At 41.5% G+C, this 22,865-nt stretch overlaps 1 protein-coding gene across 2 annotated transcripts in view; it reads right to left on the bottom strand.

The window, feature by feature from the left end:
* Window positions 1-22,865, bottom strand: part of METTL22 (methyltransferase 22, Kin17 lysine) — a 207,405-nt gene that overhangs the window by 128,493 nt on the left and 56,047 nt on the right. For both annotated transcript variants that reach the window (XM_048962130.1, XM_048962132.1), the window contains one exon: window positions 974-1,144. The gene's annotated coding sequence lies outside the window, so the exon portion shown is untranslated. The remainder of the gene's footprint in view (window positions 1-973; window positions 1,145-22,865) is intronic.

The following is a 22,865-nucleotide window of genomic DNA, read 5'->3' as shown; positions in this document are numbered from 1 at the left end:
TCTTTATAAGTAATCTGGAGTGTGAAATAACCAGGGTGTTTAGTATTAAAAATGTAAATTCCTTAGAGGTGATCGAGAACAGTACAAAGAGAGATTTAAGCTTCACTTGTGTTGGAGGATTTATTAGTTCTTGAAAAGAAGATTTCAAAGAAACCAGTAATGAATGAGGGAATAATTACATACCGAGTTTGCAGAGAATAAACTAATTATAAAAATATGGTATGTTATAGGCCATCTGCCCCCCCTCCCAAAGAACTGAATTGTCAAATTACTGAGCCAGAGATGACACATTATAATTATACTGTTACTATGCAAGATTTAATACAAAATCTAACAACATTTTGCAATAACACCCATTTCTCTTTCTTGTTTGAAAATGAGAGTCATTATATGCTATCATGAGATTTGACATTGCTTGTCAGTATTCCAACGTGTCAGGATAACTGCGTAACCCATCTTTTTGGAATGAGAAAAGCAAGTGACAAATCCAACGGAGGGATATTTCACTGCCAACACGGGAAATAAGCGAGTTTAACTATCGTTCGGAGCACAGAGTAATCACTTAATAATCTAAACAAAATTACTTAATTCTGTGAATAGGTGCACAGACACTCAGCAGAATGCATCAAAGCAACAATGTGTCCCAAACAATTTCTCCTTGCCTTTGGGCTTTCTTTTATTAATCAAAAACAGAGATAAAACAGGCTGTGTTTCCCTTCAGCATTTGTGTTGTTAGAGCCTTTCCTCTGAGAATGCTCACTTAAAACCTATTTTAATATCTAGCTTAGACAGAATCACATAGACTCCACCATCCTGTTTGGCTGAGAAGTGTGAGCCCCTCCTGGAAATTAAGGTGCCTGGAACCTGGTGTTCACTTCCAGCTATTAGCAGTGGTGTATCATAGCTAGGAATTGAACAATTCGGAATGATGAAGCCTTTATTTTATATTGCACTAATTTTGTTTGTTACTTACAGGTCTTTCTTCACTTTTCATGATTCCTTAGAAAGCTGTGTGCAGTAATTTCATAAACTTTGGGAGATTCAGTGCCAAAGCTCATCCAGCATGTAATTTAGTTTAGTACAGTTTTCTTCAGGATTTTATTCTCAGAAGGCTTTCATTTACTATCGGTGAGTTTGGGCTTTCCTGAAAAACACCAAGACAATTATCAGGTAACCAGCACCATTGCTAATGGCAAAAACAGTATTGAAAAGGAAAAGAAAAAAAAAAGCACAGAAAGCCAAACAGAGTGTTTTCCTGTTTTCTCTGTTGATGACAAGTGTCTGTGCCGTGACTGCAGGCACCATCTTCTCAAATGAAATCGTGCCTTTGTTTGGAAGCTTTGTCCAGCCGTGTGCCTGCCATCATCTCGCAGCCGTTGTTCACATGCGCTGAGGACCTAGCAAAGCTCTTAGTGTCAGCTGGGCAAGGAAGCCTGTCAGAGACAGCAGAATCCTCGTGAGCTTACCAAAGAGTCGCTCACGTGCATTTAGACTCTGAAACCTGAAGAAAATCACCAAACCATTTTTCATTAGCTAGTTTTGGTGCCCTGAAAATCTAGTTCTGATCTTGTGGGCCAGATAATATTGTGAGAATGTTTCCACTTGCTTTGTCGGTCTCCGGGTAAGAAGCAACCATCTATGGGCAAGGGAGAGAAGGAAATGGGAGGTGAGGATATTTTTAAGCACCGTAGTTCCAATACTGAACTACATGCTACTACAGCTAAGAGTCTGCTTCATCATCCTTCCTCCTCTCTCACCAGTGATTTAAAATAGTCATTTCTATTTCCATAATGTTTCTGTAGCAACGACCAAAACTGCTTACAAAGGGGAAAAAAATTGAGAAGAGATTAAGGTAATATTTCAATTCTTGATGTATAAAAGTACAAGGAGAATCTCCTTCAAGCAAAAGGTTTTAACATATTAAAAACAAACAAAAACCAAAACAAGCAAACAAACCAACAACCACAAAACTCAGGAAAGAAATAGATGGTAAAATACAGAACATTCAAAGCTTTTAGTTGTTGTCACAATATCCATCTGGCTTGAGATGTCCACGTATGATTACAGCTTCCTCTTTGCCCAGGACACTCTAAATCTGGATTCAGTTCTTATTTACACCAACTTCAAATTAAGGATTTAAAAGCTACTTAATAAAGCTGACACTTAGATGAGACAAATTAAATACAAGTGCTGAAGAATATACTAAAATTTAGTATTACATGTATTATAAAGTTCCATTTTCTCCCATTAATTTTGTTTCAGAAGAAATTCTTGAAAAACTACTGTGATTTCCTGAACACTGAGACAAGAGCTCTTCCAGTGCAATGAAACAAACTGGTATATTTCTGGACAAGAAGATACGAAACCGCCACCGCTTCCAGAGAGGTAAGAATCTCCCAGAAGCGTGCGGCATTCAGACTGGCTTTCTCATTCAACTCACCTCCCAGGTGGGAACGCGGACTGCATCTGAAGAGATCAACCCCCCCCACTAAACAACATGCTGCATGCTCAGCTTATTGAGTTCAATTCACACTCCAAGCCTTGCTCGCGCACAATGGATAAGCAGCCCTGTCCCTGCAGTGCGGTAGGTGGCCTTCTGTTCAGTTTGTGCTGTGGGTCTCTGAATCAAATGCGCCATCCCTGTTAGATGGAATCAGCTAGTAATTACTTTTTAAACCACTGAAGTTGTCCCCAAAAGGGTATTTTTTGCCCTTAGGTGAACAGCCCTTTAAAATTGTCCAATAACACAGCTACGTGTATCATTCTGGAGCTGATGTCCAGCCCAAATGTCCACTACTCCTGAAGAAAAATTTCCTTTGGTCTGCAAACATACCCTCAGCACGTTTTGCACATAGGACAAAGTGTCAAAAGTCTGCAATTTTGCACATGTGAATAGCAAACCAATGTCATCAACTGAACACAGCCCTAGCTGAGATTAATTGAAAAGCAAACAAACAGCCAGAAAAACCCTGAAGAGAGATTTTCCCCATCTCAGTATATTAGAAGAGGGATTACTACTGACAGCAACTTGAGAGAAGAAGAAATAAAGGACAGTGAAGGGGGAAGTAGTTTGCAGCATTCAATCAGTATGCAGCCTCAGACTCTTAATTTGCAAAAGCTCTGCTATAGACGACATTCGAGCACTGCTGATAGCCACTTTGCTTCCAATGACTGTAGCAACTGCAGATGCAGTGTAATGACTTCTGTAGTTGTGGAAGATTTCCTCAGATGAAAGAGTTATGTCAAAACTTTGTTTTCCTTCCCATTGTTTGGTAAGACAGCATAGATGAAGTGGAATCCACTTTGGTGAGTTCTTATCAGGCATGTATACGTGCACACTTTTTGGGATGCAATGTATGTTTAGCTTGCTTGATTTTGCCTTACCTCCCTTAGTGCATTCTGATGAAAAAAGCTCACAGCAATTTAAATCGTGTTACCTCTGCCTCCCTGTGACCCACCTATGAGGTCCTATGACTCAAGCATAACTCTCTCCTTCCTCACTACTCCAGCCCCAGCAGCAGGAGTGTAGGGCATCTCTCACAGAGCTGCCTTAGCTGAGGCTTGGCAGAGAGGCAGGCATGGGATCGAAGCTCGAGCCACTGCTTGCCCACTCTTGGTCAAATAAAGAGATCACCTGGCTGTCTTTTTAAAAGAAGACCATTGCCTAGTTAGCTCATGGTACAGAAGGGTGCCAGGGAATACTGTCCTGGCACAGGAACAGAGCAGATCCTGCTGACCTCAGGAAAAAGCAATGGCCTCTGAACTAACACAGGTTCAGTTAATCTCCATCTGAATTTTCAGTTAGACAGTATGAAATCTTCCAACAAGTCTTTACTCAATACAGCCCCAATTAGGGACCTACTGCAAATGACCAAGTCCTGGAGCCATGAAATGCAAGCAATGGCTCCCAGCCCTGCTGCCAGTCGCTGGGAGAATCACTCTGCTAAGTTAACCAAACCCAGACAGAGTACACACACAGAGCAAATGCTCTGCACCTCCCCTTAGCACTGTGGACTGGACCCCAGGTCACTGGATTTCTTTGCCTTTCTGCCCCAGTGAGTGTAACAAGTGTTTTCTTCTGGTGCTAATCCCAAGCAACTGCTAACAGCACCACTTCAACCTTGAAATGTCTGCTTGAAATGCTGTTCTTCCTCCAAGTAAAATCATTTTGATCAGATTCTGTCCTCTGCATTTCTCATCTCTCTCTAAACTGAAATGTGAAACATTTTAAACAATAAAAATCACTGTACTGGAAAGCTGCACTGTTTACTTTTTGTATGCTGCATACAAGTGTACAGCAGACCTTTAAGAGTTCTAAATTCATTCTGACCTTCTTTGTCGGTTATTTACTTTGGGCCTTGAGGAAATGCTTAGCTAAAATGGCCTTTTTCCCTTTCAGAAATCTAATCTTCCAGAAAAATTCCACTGGACAGCAGGTTTTGTAATGGAATTACTGTAGTTAATTCCTATCACAGCAGTTCCTTAATGAAAGGCTGGAAGAAAGTCAACAGGTACCGTATTCTGCAAAAGGTGCTGTGAATGAGTGCCTTAGTACAGAAAGGTGTGTCATCCTCCCATCAAGATAATTAACGGTCTCTCGAGTCAGGCAATTAAAGGTTGCAATAATAATCTATAAGATATCTCCCTTTGTTTCCCAATTAAAACTTTTCAGACTAATTAAAAACATGGTTGTGTCATGCAGTGTGGTGGTTTCCAACCGGCACAATAAAATAATGGGTCTCAGCCAGAGAAGATAAACGCTTGAAAAAAAATTACCCATTTAGCACCATCTTATGTCAACACTGATATACGAAGTTCTGTTTTGTGTAGTGGAGAAACCATCTTTTCTTTAAGGTATTCCTGCAGTGGCTTTCACAGGAGCTGAGAGCCTCACCTTGCTCTTTAGGGAGACCTTTATACTTCAAGTTCTGTAGCCAGGAGTCAAGAGCTTGGGTCCAGAGAGCAAATGAGCCCAAAGTAATGTCAACTATATGAAAAAGGAGGGAAAGATTAATTAAAACTCCTCAGAAATCTCTTCAATATCATTGTCTGATGTGCTTTCTATCAGCAGAGTTCTGTCTTCCATCTGGCAGCTTTAACAATATAATGCTTTTATACTGTTCCTAAAGTAATTATGCCAAATACGCCGAACACGAAGGGAAGCAATTGGTATAAGTTACAGATTAATCTCTGCACATTCTGGTTTTTCTATTCTGCCTTCAGAGGCAGAGGCCGTTGTTTTTGTGTTGCTTATCAATAGGTTTTTTCCTATTCTGGCTGGTATTACTGTCCTGCCAGCTGGGATCACACGGGACCTGGCTTGCCCCTCAGTGGTATGGCACAGCCACTGTGAACAGAACACAGAGCTGGGACACAGCCTCTGGTAAGAGTATAAACAACACGGACCTCCCCCATGGTCTACACACTCAAACACTTCCTGTGGGCCTGTGCTGGCATTAGAACTCAGTTCAGAATAACCACTGATAGACTCAAACTCCTCTTTGCCTGCTGCAGGCCTGGGGGTTTATCATCCTTGTGCACTGGGATACAGCAAAATCATATTGCTCAACCGTGTACGCTGAATGACATCTGTCTCCATTTCTGTCCCTCACTTACTACTTAATTAGTGGAAACTAATTGCTATAAGAATCTTTTCATCTTTAACTAACCAAACGTGTGCAATCCTTTCTATTTTTCTTTGTTTAAAAAAGAGAGGTGGTGGAATCACACATAAGTATGCTGCAAGGGAGCATCCACCTGGCTATTGTAAGGAATTTGTTCCTGTCTTTGCCATGCTCTGAATTATATCTGTTTTTTGTTGTTCTTTTCAGCGTTATTAAGCATGATCATTTGCTCTCAACCACAACGGACAGCTTGAGCCAGTATTCCTTTTATCTGGCTGCACTATTCTAACACAGCAGCTACTTCTTACAACAAGACAAACATGAAAAATGGAGAACTTGATAAAAGCAGCCAGATGGCTTCTTGGAAAAGGCCTATCCTTTCTTTTAATTGATAGTTACAGTAGATCAAAGTGACAAACTTTACCCTTGAGTCTTGCAGACAGAACTATGTTTATACATAATTTTACCACCAAATTCATGAAAAAGAACAAGGTTGACTCCTAAAATCTTACTTTACTACTTTACTAAAACTATGAGCTTATTGGCCTGATCCAATGTCTTTGTTCCTGTATGTATCATTTCTAAGACACAGTCCTGGACTTACTTAATCGTATGAGAAGGCCAGTTTGCATCTACGAAAGAAGAAAACACCACAGATTTCTGGTTCTCAGCATTGCATTCAGCTACAGTGAGAAAAATTTAAAAAAAAAAAAAAAAAGTAATGATGTCATAAATTTGGAGGGCGTAATCTTGTTTATTGATTGCTTCGGGCTAAACAAAACTCTGGGAATGAATCAAGTTCTAGATAAAATTTTAAGGAAAGCAAATTTGTAAATCTGTGCATAAATGAGAAACGCCTTGAGAAAAAGGTAAGCGGGGCCACTGCTGCAGGCCTGGCTGCCCATATCTCTGACATCACTGGAAAGATTCACACCTGACACAACCAGACCACATTCGTTCTGTCTTCAAAAGTTCTGCTCAGCAGGTGAAACTTGTTGCCTGCTCACAGGATTTGAGGAAAATAAAAGCTTCTTAAACTTGAAGAAAACTTGTTTGCGGCAAACGTTTCACTCAGCTCTGTGAGACAATCCTCAGCACGACTGAGTCTGAACCAGATCCTATGGAAATCAGGGGAATATTTTTTTTCCTCTTTAGAAGGAAGCATAACCAAATCTTTAAATTTAAAACCAAGTTTTAGAACTTAAAACTAGTAAATATACACAGTGGTCCACAAAAACACAAGTATCTCTGTTTTCCAGAAAAAAGTACTATACAAAACTTCCAGAGAAAATGAAATACTCCCATTATTGTTGCCTTTTCAAAAAATGACCTTGAAACAAGGCATAGTAGGGCTACGTGCAAGTCTAGGATTTCCAGACTAAACAAGAGGGAAAGGCTGGTGTTGGGGCAAAGCCCTTCTTCCAGATGGACTGGGCAATGGGCAGCAGCTGCAGACTGTGCAGGTGTGCGCCTGCAGAACAAGTGCTGCTGGATCTGCCCCATGGAGCTGTAGGGAACATTCGACTGGAGCTCTGCTTTTTAACTGTCTTTTTTAATTCTTTCTCTGTAGTTTAAAATGGCAAACTCATTGCCATTGCAATTTTCAATTCACTGTCACTTTCCAGTTTTTATAGCCAAGGATGGCTACATATCCACGCTTCTGGGCAGAAAGCATCATACCGACAAACTTGTTGGCTCCTCTGAAAGAGATGTCACTGCAGAAGTAGGCACACAGAAAACTTAAATAGGTGAAAATGTTTTGTGCTGCCTGTGGCTAATTAATCCAAAGCTTCATAGATAAAGCGATAACACTACATCTGTGAAGCCCTGAGCTCTAGCTTATTGTATTCATGTATATGCTTGCTCATTTACAGCACTTACTGTCTCTTGATTATGTACTATAACTCTCTCCCCTATTATGTGTTTCTGATAAGACACTACCCTATAGCTCAAGAATCCACTCAGATTATCAGTGACTGACCAAGTACCTCCAGTGGAGTCAATTCAAGGGTTATTTAAGTGGTAATTGGTAAAAACAGCTTCACATAGGATTCATGAACTGAATCTGTCCACACAGGAAAACTTGTGCGCTGCCTCTAATATACTGATGAGATCTTTGAGAAGTCAGAAATTCCTTGTTTAAAACACAGATAATAAAGTCTAGTGGTTGCATTGATGTTACCAGCGCTGGATCAAGCTTGGAGTCCTTTAAGACAAACAAAACAGGTCCATCCTCTGTAGACGCTGCTTACATAAACAGGCATACCTTGCTGCCAATGCCAGTTTGATTTATGTTTTGAAGGTCATTTCTGTAGTCTAAAAGAGATTAGATGTATGTTTAGGGGAAAGCAGAGATTATAGAATCATGGAATTGCTCAAGTTGGAAAAGACCTAAAAGATCATCGAGTCCAACTGCAACCTAACCAAACTACTCTAACTCTAGCAACCCTCCACTAAATCACGTCCCTAAGCACCACATCCAAACACATTCAGTGAGGTGACTCAATCACCTCCCTGGGGAGCCTATTCCAGTGCTTAACAACCCTTTCTGTAAAGAAGTTTTCCCTGATTACAGATGAGAAGCTTCCGTGAGAGAAGTTGCCTTGCCCACTCCTCCTTCTCCAGTTACCTTTCCCTAGGGCTAATCAATCACTGACCTAAAAGTAGAGGAGAGATGCTGATTCCTGTGCAGTTATAATTCTTGCTTCAACTGGGGAAAAGGAAGTACAATGAAGTTTTCTGTTTACACAAAAAAAGAACACTTTCCATTAAAGGATCTTTACTCATCAAAAACTTTGACCGAAACTACTTCAGCTACCAATTACTGTGAGCCACCTACTGACTTCCTGTAACTAGAAATGTTTCATTAATTCATAAAAACGTGATGTGAAATACAGTAGCTATAAGCTCTTTCACCAGGTGCAAGCCAGAGAGGTTCACCTCACTTGTAGGGGCTAACCATATGTGCAATCAACGACATGGGTTAAAACTCATTTTGTTGGCTGATCATGTTAGAATCATTAAATTTCAATCCGTCTGTACTAAAGAGAAACAGGAGCAGCAGAAAGAGATACTCACAATTCATCCAATACCTATATCAAAGCAGTCACGTAACTGAGCACGACATAAGAGATGTTTTGTGAGAGGAATATTTTCACCTTCTGCTACAGCCTGTTTGAACCTGGGAAATAGCCTGGTTTGGGAAGGAAGAGCAAGTTACCTGCAGGCATGGCACAGACTTGAAGTTACGTGGTCAACTACAATGTTTAAAAACAAGACAATCTGTTTTGAACACCGGAGTCTTCTGGGATTCAAAGCCATGACTTCTTTTATTTCCTTCCTAAAATGTTAATTCAAATGTGCAACTAAGTAAGTGCCAAAATAACTTGTAAAACTTTTAGTAACCCCACATTGACAGAAAAGATATATTGCAGAATGTGCTTCATTCCCTTTGATCTATGATTTATTGATGTACAGTATGAAATATTCATTAAAACAGACTGCTGTTTCTCGTTGATTTGTCATGTTTTTAATTCATATTTTAACACATTAATAAAACTGACACTATTAATTATTTTTTGAAATACCAAATATATTTGAGATGTAAAACTGGCATGGGTTATGTTTGAAATTAAAATAGCAGGAGGAATTAGTTCAAGCAAAATATGATCTGCATGTGCTTGTAATGATATTCTATATTCCATAGCCCCAAACAACTCCCTAGTTCCCTTCACTACTTTGAAACAACTTTAAATTACAAATGCAGACTTCACTTAGAAGCAGCTTTAACATTAAGCTCACGCTGCTTTGGCATTTCATACAGATACATACGTTCATCAGCCTTTGCTTTCAGTAGGACATATGCATGTAGTGGAGGGGCACAGGAACCTGTTTTTCTGGAATGATAACATATGCTTGTCTTCAGTGTTTTGTTTTTTTCTTTCCTTTCTCCTGAGCAGCAAGGTGGTTTAACCATCCACAAAGAAGCTTGGCTCTGCCACCCTGTCTGCTGTGTAGTAATAATCAGAAGGCTAATTCATTTTTAAGGGTAATGTAGTCTGTCTTATAATGGAAGACATGTTATTACAGCTTCTAACTCGGAGGAAAGCACATCAAAATGAGCCTGGCTAATTCTGCTTACTTAAGAGATTGTTTTTCTGGAACTGAAACAACTCATTTAAAAATAGTTACAATTTCAAATAAATAAACTATTTTAAATAGCGCATCACAACACTAAGAAATCACTTCTCATTTCCCAGTGAATTTCTGAAGAGATGGAACTAGAAAGAAAAGAACTAGATGGAAAAGCATAGAATCCTAGAAAACATTGAGTTTAAAGAGGTCTTATAGACCATCCAGTTCCAGCCCTTGCCATGGGAAAAGACATTTCCCACCAGAGCAAGGCCCCATCCAGCCTGGCCTTGAGGGATGGGGCCCATGCTTTGGGCAGCCTGTCCCAATGCCTCACTGCCCTCTGATTAAGATGCCCAAGCCTGGAAGTGTTTGGTGCACCTCACTTTCCTTTGGAGCCCCTCTGCAGCTCCACTCACAATGGGGCTCTGGGTTTTCTCCCTTAACAAAATCTAAGCTTAACCTGAAGGAACTGTACCAACGTCACTAACATCTTTCTCACATGGTGGAAAAGTAACAACCAGAAAAGCTTGCCTGGAGAACTGAGAAAGCCCAAACCTGCTACGCTGCAAGGTGCCTCATACAGAGAACTGTCAAATCAGCTTTTGCCTTGGTCTCTGACCGCTAGGCAACAGCTCAGACCAGCTCACCAACGCTGGATGCCATGTGTCCTGTAGGTCTCATGCTTTGGTAAAGAAAGAAAAAGATGTCCTCTTAATAACACACATACATTATCTGCCAGTCTCAATGTCTCAAATCCTCCTATTTTCTACCAGCAATACAGAAGCTCAACTTTTTCAACTGTTTTTTTTTTTTAAATATTGATTTGTTTTAGGTTAAATCAGCATTTCATCTGACCTTTAAAATTGAAGAATCCATGGTTCAGCTGCTCCCAAAGCCTTTGGCATCACGTTATTATGGAACTACGCTTCAGGTCTGTTTAGCAACTGACCTCAGACAGGAAGCTCTGCAAATATATTGTAGCTGCTTCTTTATTAACTGTCAGCATCTTCAGCTACTGCAGTTCAAAATCCATCAGAATACAAAAGAAATATTAAGAACTGACTGAAAATAAGACAGCACAGTTTCGCCAGGATCCTGCAAAGCATTCAGTAAGGACACACATTTGTGCTCCCTGGTGCTGCACTTCCTATGTTGTGAGCAGAATTGCAGGGCCACCCCAACACAGGCATTGCACAGATTTCACTCTCAACAAGTTAATGACACTGGAAAGCACTCACTGATTGAGAATAAGCATTCCTTTCTCCACTGTGTCATGAAGAAGGTGTTGAATGAGAGCGAGATCAGATCCTACACTTGGGTGGAATGGATGATGTTGATCAACATTTTATGTTTACTAGGATTTAACGAAATTGTAACCAGAAACCCCTCAAGCTGTGTGCATAGTTTATTTGAAATGTCATTATAAAGGGAAGACAGTCCCTGTTCCAGCAAAATGAGGTTTGTGACTATATGCATACCTTTTGTGCTATGGTGAGCTGCAAGGACATCTGGAGTCAGTTTCAATAAAACAGCATAAAAGAACTGCAGTAAGAGCTAGACATCAGTCATAAGTCAGCTTTAAGAACAAAAAGCAAATTCATTTTTAGCTATAACTTCAGTTCTGGTTGTCAGTTTCAAGGCTGTGCCTGTGTGCACACCCAGGGTACTCATCCACTGCTTTGCTGGGACACCCAGGAAGGTGCAGCCAGGTTAGACACAGGACTGGCTCTAGATAACAGAGCTGCTGGAATGGAGGCGACTGAACCTCCACTGTTAGATGGCTGAGTGACAGCTAGAGGAGTAATCTGGGAAGAAATCCTGGACAGTTGCAGGGGTTCCCCTCAGCAGCTCCTGCTGTGCTTAACAGTCTGAATGCCTCAGTACTGGCTAGCACATGGGGCAAGAAGCTGCACCCTTCCACTGAAGATTTTTCCTGGTGCAAAAGGGAAAAAAATAGCGCATTCCTGAAATGTTTGCAGATAGTTAATGGAAAGTCACTGCAGAACCTGGCATGTTGGTATGCATTTGTATATGGTTACACAATTTAAGAGATGTTTTGTCTGCAGTGAGGATACACCAAAAATAGAGCAGCGCAGTACTTGAGAGCATCTTCTGTAAAGCAGATGAAGCCCAGTCTGCAAGGATGGACAGCAGGCTCCCATTTCCGCACAGGCAGTGGCAAACCACCTTTCACCTATAAAACCATATAGCCCCAACTGCTCTTACAGCATGCATGTCCAGCAGCTGCCCTGAGCTCTGGACAGGGTCAGGGAGATCCAGGTCACTCCACAATGACACTGAGCTGTTTGCTTTGTCTTTGCCTCGGTTTCCTTTTCTACAAAGGGGGTAATATACAGCACTTGAAATTAGCGGATGAAAAGGGTTATTTAAGAGCTCTCCATTATTATCGCTCTACTCGCCCATTGTTGACAACCAGTGGTATTAGGTCAAAAGCAAAGCAAGTTTTCATTAATGAAACATGAATCCTTCCCTAATGTGGTGGGACTGAGCAGTCTGTAGGATGATTTTGTTGTCTGATATCGTTACCCTTTATGATCTCATATTTTATGGTAGTTAACGCCATTGGTGGAAAACATGATTAGAGCAGAAAGCAGCTTCAAAGCAGCCATTGCTTACTGCATTCATCACACTTGCCGCATAGCTGGATTTTTCCTCTCTACAAATATAATCAATCAGTGCAGGTAAAGAGTTAGCAGCAAATAGAAGCACTTTATGCGAACTACTGTGTATCCTGTTTTTTATCAGTGTGCTGGGAAGTGTAGTTATAGTGGGATAAGTTATGTGGTGTGGGCTTAGGCATTAATGAATATGAGAAACTAAATTATTGAATTTTGCAATGCAAATTATTTTTTGAGCACAAATTCTTCATTTTTGAATGTTAAGGACTCATAAAAAATGTCAATGGCTTATGAATTAGGCCATTAGCATGCAATTTGTGATTCAAACAGTACCAGAGCCCCATGTAATAAGTGACTGAACAAAGAGCAGCATTCCTCTCTATACTCGCAGAATAGTTTGCCAGGAATTTCTGAAGACGAGTGCAGAAGGATGTCACACCAGGGACTCCTTCAGACCCTCTGCAGATGCACCGTTAAACCACGGGTGGATCCTGTGTGCATTCCTACATGTAGTGTCACATAATGCTGTACTTTTGCAGCCCGTGCACTCATGATCACAGGGGAACACATGGGGTATCTGAATGGATCAAACAGACCCAGACCCTGCAGTCACTTTCAGGTCACAAGTGTGAGTACATGTATGCAGGCACTGCTACCCGGCCTGTTAGCAATAGCTCTGCCCCCTGCTACCAGTAAAACAAGTTTAAATGCCTTGTGAGACTTGAGGGAGAAAAAAAAAAAAAGTAATATCCACCCCTACTGAGATGAATGTTGTAGTTTTTTGAATAAATACATATATCTTGATTGCAAATATTGAAAAAGAAGGAAAGCTCATTCTTCCTAGACAGTGTTTGTGCTGAGCAAGCGTACCTGAGAGGTAGGTTACCCTGCATGGGATTAGGCAGCACAAGGTCATCCAAAGTCCTTGCAGGTCTTGCAAACATTAATATGTGCTGAAACTTCAAGGAGAGAGGTGCCATTGAGGCAGGAAATTCCCAATTCAAACAGCAGTACAGTTCTTTTCCCAGGCTGGTAATTCCAAAAGGCAGCAAAAAAGCACTACTGATACAGAGATTTAAAAAAAAAAAAAAAAAGCACAACTGTTATGGATATAAAAATTCATACTTTGCTAGGATGAGAGCAATTTTGGACAAAAAAATGCTAAATATGATAAAATTTCTATGGCAGGTTGAATATTGCTGTTATCTAAAAGATTTGTTTACTCAGTGTTCCAGAATTTGTGCTGAAAAATTCATCAGAAACATGAGGAAGCAGAGGAATGGGTTGAAAAGGTATGTTAAATGCCTTTGATGTAACACGCACATTCTTAAAATAGCGTGTGTGTGTGTATGTGTGTATATATATATATATATATATATATATATATAAAATACATTGTACTGTGGTATATGTAACTCCAGGAAGGGAAAGGCTCTGCCAATTTGAGAATGCAGCTCTGTTTAATTTGTGCCTGTAGCATCAATGATCCTCCCTTTCTCCTCTTACAAATCAGTGGCATAAGGCTGAGGCTTATTCCATTACAGAGTTTGACCTTTGATATGGTCTCTAATGAGGCAGAAGCTATCAATTCCATGGACCTCGGTAGGGGATGTGAACTTCTTACTACACAGCTGCATTCATCACAGTGCTCGTAGCAAAAACGGATAGGGGCTGATCAGCTGGTGGCAAAACAGAGGAATGGAAAGAAACCTTTGATTCAGAATCAGAAACTACAAGGATTTTTGGTTGCCCCTGCTGCTGGCTGGGGTTAGCACTTAAGGCAGTGCATCCTTCTGCCTGCCTATCTAGCTGTGCTATGGAGCTTGCCATAGGCCATATCTCAAGATCTCTCACCTGGCTTTCAAGGCTAGAGCAACACAACCTGGAATTTTTTTTCCTCTCTCCCTTCTTCCAACTGAATACACACACATATTATGTATTTACATGTACATATCAGGCAATTAGAGATCAATGTGATGGGCATGTTTGAAAGACTGATAGATCAGGCCAGTTTCACATTACAGAACACCACCACATTAACATTCACTAACTATATAAACTGTCAGTGGTTAATTATTAGTCTTTATGAATAATTATCATTATGTATGCAAATCTCCTCTATTCAGCACTGGTGAGCTCTGAACCGCATTCAGAACTGGGTCCCTCAGTACAACAGAGACATGGACATACTGGAGAGAGTCAAATGGAGGGCTGTGAAGGTTCTGAGGGGGCTACGAGCAGAGAGAGAGCCAAGGCCGTTCAGCCTGGGGAAGGCTCAGAGGGATCTCTTCCATGTCCATAAATACCCAAAGGGAGGTGCAGAGAGGACACAGCCAGGCTCCCTGCAGCTCTGCCCAGTGCCAGGAGCAGAGGCACTGGGCACAACCCGGAGCACAGCAGCTCCCTCTGCCCATCAGGCAGCACTGCTGTGCTGTGCAGTGCCAGAGCCCTGGCACAGGCTGCCCAGAGGCTGTGGGATCTCCTCCTTGGAGCTCTCCCAAAGCCACCTGCCTGTGGGGCTGGGCCCTGCTCTGCAAGGCTCTGCTGGGACACTGGGACCCCAAGGTGCCTCCAACCTCAGCTTGCTTGTGACTCTATGATCCTTGCTGCTTTGGATTTTAGTTTTATGACCATGTTTGTAAAGCACGCCCCATCACCCATCACACCCATAACGTGGCATGCATGCATTTTCTTTCTTATCACAGTATCACATAATAACATAGAGTATGTTGCACTCAAAGAGTTAGGGTTTGTGGGGTTTTTTTTGGTATAATTTGTGCTTTCACCTTACCTTTTTGCTTTTTTTTTTTTTTTTTTTTTTTTTTCCTGAACTGTGTCCTCAGCACCAAGCCCTTACTCACTCTCCTGCCCTCCCACATATGTCCTCCTCCATGCCACACCATGCACCTCTCAGTGCCTTGGCAGTCACACCAGGCAAGTTGGGTCATAACCACCTCCTTCTGCCCTGGACAGCCACTTGCTGCTGTTACCTATACAGAACCGCAGCAGTCCATCACACGGATGAACACAAGGCAAAGTGGGACAGACACGTGAACAAGGGAATTGCTGTGCAGCTGCACAGAGCAGGGCAGGCCCAGAAGATCCCTGCTGCTGTCCTGTGAACAAACTGGTTTCAAAAGCTGTCCAAGGACATTCCTGCTTCCAATCCGATCAGCTTTCGGTTTATGAGAGCGAATACGAAGTTGTAAAAGAGAAATCATTAGGAAAAAAAGATTACAGCCAAAGCCTGCATATAAATGAAATATGAACAGGCCAAACACTGTACCCTGGAAACCTCATGTCTGACAGTGTAATTTAAATGATTAGACACTAAATACAGCACAAGAACTCCTTTCCTCCAAAACCAAAGAGCCCAACATCCTGGCCTTTCAAAACAGCAGTCGCACACTCTTTCTGGGAAATGAGCGATGGTTGCCCTGTGTAATAAAATATTCAGCTTCACAAGAATGTTTTATAAAGGAGGAGGTTCATGAATTTTTAAAATTATTTTGTAAATCACTCTGAAAGCTGACAATGAAGGCTAACCCTACAGCTGGAGTACAGGTGCCACATTATCACCATGCTCAGCCCAACAGTGGTGTGTGTGGGCACTGTTCCCCTCCCCAGCACGAACTGCTCCCTGTATAATACCAGTCCCTACAAAGCTCCAGACACATGAACAAGGGAACTCTGCTTCCTGCACCCCTTCCTACTCTGCCCTCATGGGGCAGCAGCTGTTTGGACTCAAGCACTGTGTGGTGGCTGCCTGAGAGGAGAACACGCATACGAGCCACCCCAAAACATTTAGGGAGGTGAGCCACAGCACCTGGAGGATGGTGGGAGGCATATTCACACATCATTGACTCCGTGTACATCAAAACTGAAAGCAAGATGTGGTCACTACTGTTGCACCTGTGGTAGCAGGAAAAAAAACCCCACACAAAATTGCAGGAAGCGGTTGTATGGGGAGATCTTTTGCCTCGACTTCACTAGAAAACAAACCAGCAGAATTGTTATTGCATAGCGCTAGGTAGGTAACAGATCCTGCCTCTGTCACCTGCAGGAAGCAGCACAGGCAAGAGCGGGTTTATTGGTTCACTGCCTTGAGAATGGGTTTATTGGTTTTATTGCATCTCTGCCAGGCTGCTGCAGAAAGGGCTCACAGCCTCGCGGTGCTCGCAGCGCTGCTCGCTCCAGGTTCAGACCCTGCTGCTGACCCAGATGGAGAAGTTGCTATACAATGTTCTTTAATTGGCAGTTTTCTGGTACGTTCTCTTCTGCATCTGTTATTTATGTCTCACGGCTTTCCTGCATGCTGGTAGACAACAAGGAGCTGCAGCAGTGCTATCCCCTTGTATTTAAAACATTAGACAGACAACAGCCCCAAATTCACATAACATTATGGCTCATTGCACCCAAAGGAAATTTTGTTGCTTTATAGAATGTTTCTCTGAGATGATGAAGTAAGCCCACGGCTGCCACACAACGACTGAGCAGTGGAGGAAGAGCAGGGGATAAAGCAAACAGTGAGGTGCTCTGGCAGAGCTGCTGACCTGATGCAGAAGCTTCCAAGGCTCAGAACTGCAGCCACAGCAGTGCCTTGGAGTTCAGTGCCGACAAGCTTGGTGCCACGCCAACAACACCATCAAGAAGCCAGATCTCTCCTCGTTATTAAATTGACCAAGCAAACAAATGAAAGGAATCAAAGCAATAACAGAGGGCAGATAACCCCTGGGCTATCTTCTAAGCAGTGGCTGAAAGATGTGGATTACTGAAAAAGTAAAGAGCTTGCTACTTGTATGTAATAAAGCCACAGGGACTGCAGCAATACCCTTTTTGTTTTAAAGAAGAGCAAAGGCATATATTGTCAAAACCATAAAGCTTGCCATAGAGAACCGTTGTATGCTTCTGAAGCTATATAAAGACATCACAGGCTTACGGTTTTGAAAGGAGTGACAGCTATTACATTCTGCAGTGTTTCGGCAAGGCATGTGCAGAGTAACTATGGATCACACAGGGAGCATCATCTATTTGTGCCCTGACAAGAACACCTGGATAACCTCTCTGAACTGGTCAGCTGGACTGACTGCCTGGGCATTTATCACTGCTGCAGCTTCTTTTTTAAAACAAGCTCTAGGAAGCAGTATTTCAGCTTCATAAGGAACCCAGAGGTAGAAAAAATGTTGTCTTGTTTGTTTTCCATGCTTGTGCTGACCAGGTATAATTTGTCATCTGAGGATGCAAGCTGCCATTTGAACTAGAGCTTGTCCAAATTTTGGCACGAATACCGGCGGAGCTGTAAAAGCTCCACCTGTCACCATTTTCACTGCCTAGTCAGCTTACAACATTAAGGGAGTGTTACAGGTCCCGGAAGAGTTCCTGCTTTGTTGCTGTTATAGAGGTCTTTAAGCCCTTCTCTGTCAAATTCAAATCTACCCTGTACTTTTCTAAGACTGAGATATTCCCACCTTGGTTAACCCCCTCACTGCAGTTGGTGCCTGATATCATTCAGCCTGTGATGAAATGAGTGTGATGGGTATGGAGGAGCAGCATAACTGGCAGCTTTTTCATACAACATGCATGCTGCCACATCATACATAAACATAATGGGTGCGACACAGAAAACTGACCTCACGAAATGCACGCTCCTTTGTTCCTCATTAATCTAATACAACACTTCCTAAACTTCCTACGTGCCCCAGGACAGATCTCCCTGCTCTTCTCACACGCTGCTGTTCAGCCTTACACACCCCGCTGCACAGCTGGTGGGAACTCTCAGATGGGCCAGTTCCCACTGATTTGACACATGAAAGTTCGTTCTAACCCAGAAAACTCATGGTGTCTAACTGAACTTTTCCCTGTTGGCAGTACTGGAACTTGTGCTGTGCTAATTTGCAGGACGTGTTACAACTATGAACATAACGTGTTGCTCCAAAGTTTCTAAAATGTCCTTTTGCCTTGTATAAATGATAATCCCAAAGCTACATGTCAGTCCTACTGCATAACAAGGAAGGACACGGATAACTATATACATACTTGTATATACTATATACATAACTTGAGATAAAATCCCATAAAGACCTGCCATGCTGTGTCAGTCTGTCAGAGCTGACACTGTCTCTGCTGGTGCCCTGGGCTGGTGTTCAGGGCAGGGTAGAGCACACATCCCCTCAACATACCTTTTTTTTTTTTTTTGCCTCAGAATTATCAACATCCAATCACTCAAAATTCAGATCATTGCCATCTTTAAATCGACATGCACTAATCTATCCATTAAGTCAGCATACATCATTCCAACTATATCATGTTATCTCCTCTTTTTCTTGCATATGTTACCTAAAAATGTCAGATGCCATTTCCACACTGCAAATGAGCCTGCACCAATTCCGTTCTAATAAAATTGAGTAGAAAAGGCTCTGCTAGAAGGAGAGGCTGAAGATTTAGAATGAAACAATCCCAACTAGAAGAAAAATTCACTGATCAGAAATAATTTTTTTTAACAAGATCCATATATTCTTTACATATGTTTCTCCAACTTTGCCATATTTTTATGTTCTTTTGAGCTACTGCTTTCTAAAACCAGAGTCACAAATAATTTGGAAGGAGCTATTAGTGATTAACCTGTCAAAGGCTTTCAGCTGAATTCTGTTACCAATCTGGTAACAGTAAAGTTTTGAGTGTTCTGAGGTTCGCATATTGCTTTTCACTGAAGCTCTCAGAATGAGTACAAGAAAGGGATAAGAAAATAGCGAGCTGTAAAATAATTCTAATACAAAGAAAAAATGCTACATCATCATCTGCAGAACTTTCAAAGTGAATACTGAAATAGCTAGTCAGAAAAACACAATTTGCTTCATTCTAAAATAAATTTATAGCAACTACTTCTAAAAATTGTCTAAGTGGGAAAATATTAATGCTAACTAACTCTAAAATATTTTAAGTTATCAAATGAAATAAGTATTACAACCACTTTAATAAGCAAAGTCTCTTGTTTCCTGCAGACTTGATATGATAAATCTCATCCCACACATCAATTTGTTAGAAGGCAAGTCAGAACAATAACAAAGACAAACAGCCATTAGTGGACAAGACAGTTTCATCAAGCAAGACCTTACAAATAATATATTGTTGTTTGTCATCAAGACATTTTTAATACACCAGAGTCCTTTCCAAAAGCACCTATAATCAATTCCTTCTAATTTACAAACTCAGAAAGACCACAAGAGTGATAGTAATTTCATATTTTACACACCCACAGAGGTTACGACAATTGATTCAGTTCAGCAAAGTACCGTAATGACTTTGAATGCACTTGAAAGATTTTTGCATTTGTTTTCTAAAGCTGTAAAAAAAGTAATTCAAACTCTGCCACATGGGCACAATTTGTAAAGGTTGTACATGAAAAGTATGGATTCAGTTCTCACAAAGACAGCTCGCGTCTTATTATAACCCATCTGCAAGGCATGCTGGTCACTGCACTAAAACACTTTGCTTCTCTTTGTTCTTTATGTGGTCTGAATAGATTTCAGGATTCCTACGGCAAAAAGAGGTGGAGTGAAAAATGGGTAATGCTTAAAAAACAGTTCAGAACAACAGGTTTTTAGTCAATTACTTTCACCAATGGTAAAAGTAAGGATACGCAACCTCTGCCCTTGGATTAACAACCCACATAAAGATGAAAGCAATCAGAACCCTCCATAGCTCAATGCACAATTTTTGCCCATAAAACAAGATGAATAGGTATGCAGCCTGCCTTTCATTAACTGTTCACTAGCCAGATTTAACTATAAGGAAACAGCAGCCCTGCTGCTCTGCCCTCAGAAAATACGAAATAGCTGCAAGTTCATTAGATATTTAAGCGCCTTTGGTGACATTTTTTGAAAAGGTTTAGTGACTAAAGTTTCAGCTTCTTGGGGTTCTGGCCTCAGAATGAAGATACCTGCAGCTCCTGCCTGCAGGCAGAACCAAGTGCTGAGCACACCTGGGAGGCTTTGGTCACACTCAGTGCCGCAGAGGAGCCCTGCCACTTCCAGGCACAGCAGAACAACAGGAACAGAGGAACTTCCTCTGGTCTTAGTGACAGAGGACGGACTTGGGTCACTGGCATTTGCTATAAGATAGAAGCAAGGAAAGAAAGGGATATTCAGACATCATAATGCTGCAGTGCGAGACACTGAATGGCTGTTTGGCTATGTGGGGAAACTTCTTGGTTGCTGAGCCCTAATTTAGGAACCATCTCAGAGGGATTCTTATCTGAGCTTCAGAAAAGACAATTAGCAGATCACCGCAAACATGGGCTACATGCACAGCTAATGCTTTAAAGACCAAAGGCCTTCATGGGATCCTCTTGCCACTGAACAGAAATTCTGTTCTCAGGCTTCTGCAGCAGTTCAAGAAATTTGTTAAGCCTTATTTTGAGGCATTCACTTGTAATTTTAGATGAAACTTTTTCCATGCATACTTAATGCAGTTTTGGCTTAAAGCTTAAACCATTTGAGAACTCTAAGCCATTGAGAAGATACCAAGTAGCAGGAATTTGAAAGGAATAAGAGAACTACTCTTCCAACGATCCTTGTTGGTCTGTCTTGACTGGGTAGCTCCTTTTCATATTAAGTGACCGTGCTTTTGCCACAGTGGAATGTGGCAGAAGCCCAGTAGAGGCTTTTTAAAAAGAAATAACACATTAAAAATGAATGCTACAAGAAAGCTACAGGAAAAAAACAACTCAGAAGCTCTGGATTTGTACTTCGAAACATGGCATTTTGAGTCCAGGGAAGGCTGTTGGAGTTCTGAACTGTGCTCAGCAGATCTAGAATTTCACATACAGTATTCTGGGGTTTAAAAGAGCTTGCTTGGTTAGACAACTGATGAAGTGTGAAGGAGAGATTGCTACTTTCAGCCAGACGAGGGGAATCAGTGTCATGGAAGACACTGTAGTAGCAAAGAGATGGTACTGGCAAGACAACACACTTGAATGGTTTTATGATTTATATTCTCCTCCTTATCTGTGACATTATCCATTCTCTGAAGATGAAACAGGAAACATACAGCTGCTGAATATATATTTATTTTCATTGTGTTCTAGCTTTCAGAACAGCGTCAAGGTCCATGAAAATAATAACCTAAGGAAGAAGAAAAAGATGCAGATGCACTCAACTTACAAGGTGCTCTCCTTGTAGCTCTGTCAGAAAGAAAACAGAAACCTTTTGCAGAGCATAAGCACCCTGTTGCTACCAGCTAATGGCATGTCTCCAGCAAACATGCATGTTCCTCACTGCACTTGTGCACTGTAATGCACCATAAATTTATTATTCTCTGTTTGACCTTCTTGATAAAGCATGCAAGGAAAAAGTCCTGAAAAACCGAAATTGCCTACCTGAAGCTTTGGTCAAAGGGAGCATAAAACATTGGAGTACATCTTACAAAAGCCTCAAACACCTCGAGGGGCAGGACACCTACAGCTTCTCTGGGCATCCTTTGCCAGGGCCTCATCCTCTCTGAGTAAAGAACTTCTGCTTCACATCAAATCTAAATTTCTTTAGATTTAAATCTCTTTAAATTTAAAAGCATCCTCCTTGTCCTATCACTATCAGACCATGTAAAAAGTAACTCTCCCATTTATAAGCTCCCTCAAGTACTGAAAGACTGCAACGAGGTCTCTATTCTCTAAGCTGAACAAACCCAGCTCCCTCAGCCTGTCCCTATAGAAGAGGTGCTCCAGCCCTCTGAGCATCCTCGTGGTCTCCCCTGGATCCTCTCCAACAACTCCACGTCTTTCTCATTCTGGAGGCCCCGGCCTTGGATGCAGTGCTGCAGGTGGAGCCTCACGAGGGCAGAGTAGAGGAGGATTGGATACAGAAACAGATTAATTGATCATCACCAACACCAGTCTAATGAAAGTACCTCACAGAGGACATGCTACAGAAAGGTCTAGTGGTGCTGCCTGTAAAACAACCCTCTCCGAGCATCTTGCAGGTCCCCGTCCCCAACCAGAACTGTCAGGGGTTTTACAAGCTTGCTTTGAAACAGAAGTAAATCACTCGTTCTTTTTATGACTGCCATAAGCAACTGCATCAGCACAAAATCTGGATCTCAGTGCAGAATCTGAGACTAAAAAACAAACTGAGTATATTAGAGCTTCTCTTTCATCTTCTCCAAGAGTGTGCCTCATAAGCCTGGTTTAAACTCCTCCATCTCAAAATATGTTAGAAATGCTTTCATAAATGAAGAATTTAAGATATTTCTTGATCATGATATACTTACTAAGTGACTTCCAAGTCTAGTTTTAGTTCCTAAGATATTGCAGTGCTTGGAAAGTGGTAAATGATTTTTTATTAGCCATAGACAAAAATCAAATTTGTGCCTCAATCTCCATCAATCTTAGTAAGACTCTGATACAGTGATGCTCTTTTATTGGCTGGACTAATGAACACTGGAGTCAGTTCCTTTGTCTTCACTGGTTAGAGAA

Source organism: Lagopus muta, chromosome 15, assembly GCF_023343835.1.
Source record: "Lagopus muta isolate bLagMut1 chromosome 15, bLagMut1 primary, whole genome shotgun sequence".
Classification (NCBI taxonomy): Eukaryota; Metazoa; Chordata; class Aves; order Galliformes; family Phasianidae; genus Lagopus; species Lagopus muta.
Note: the sequence above shows the minus strand (reverse complement) of the source record. Positions and strands in the feature narration are given on the sequence as shown.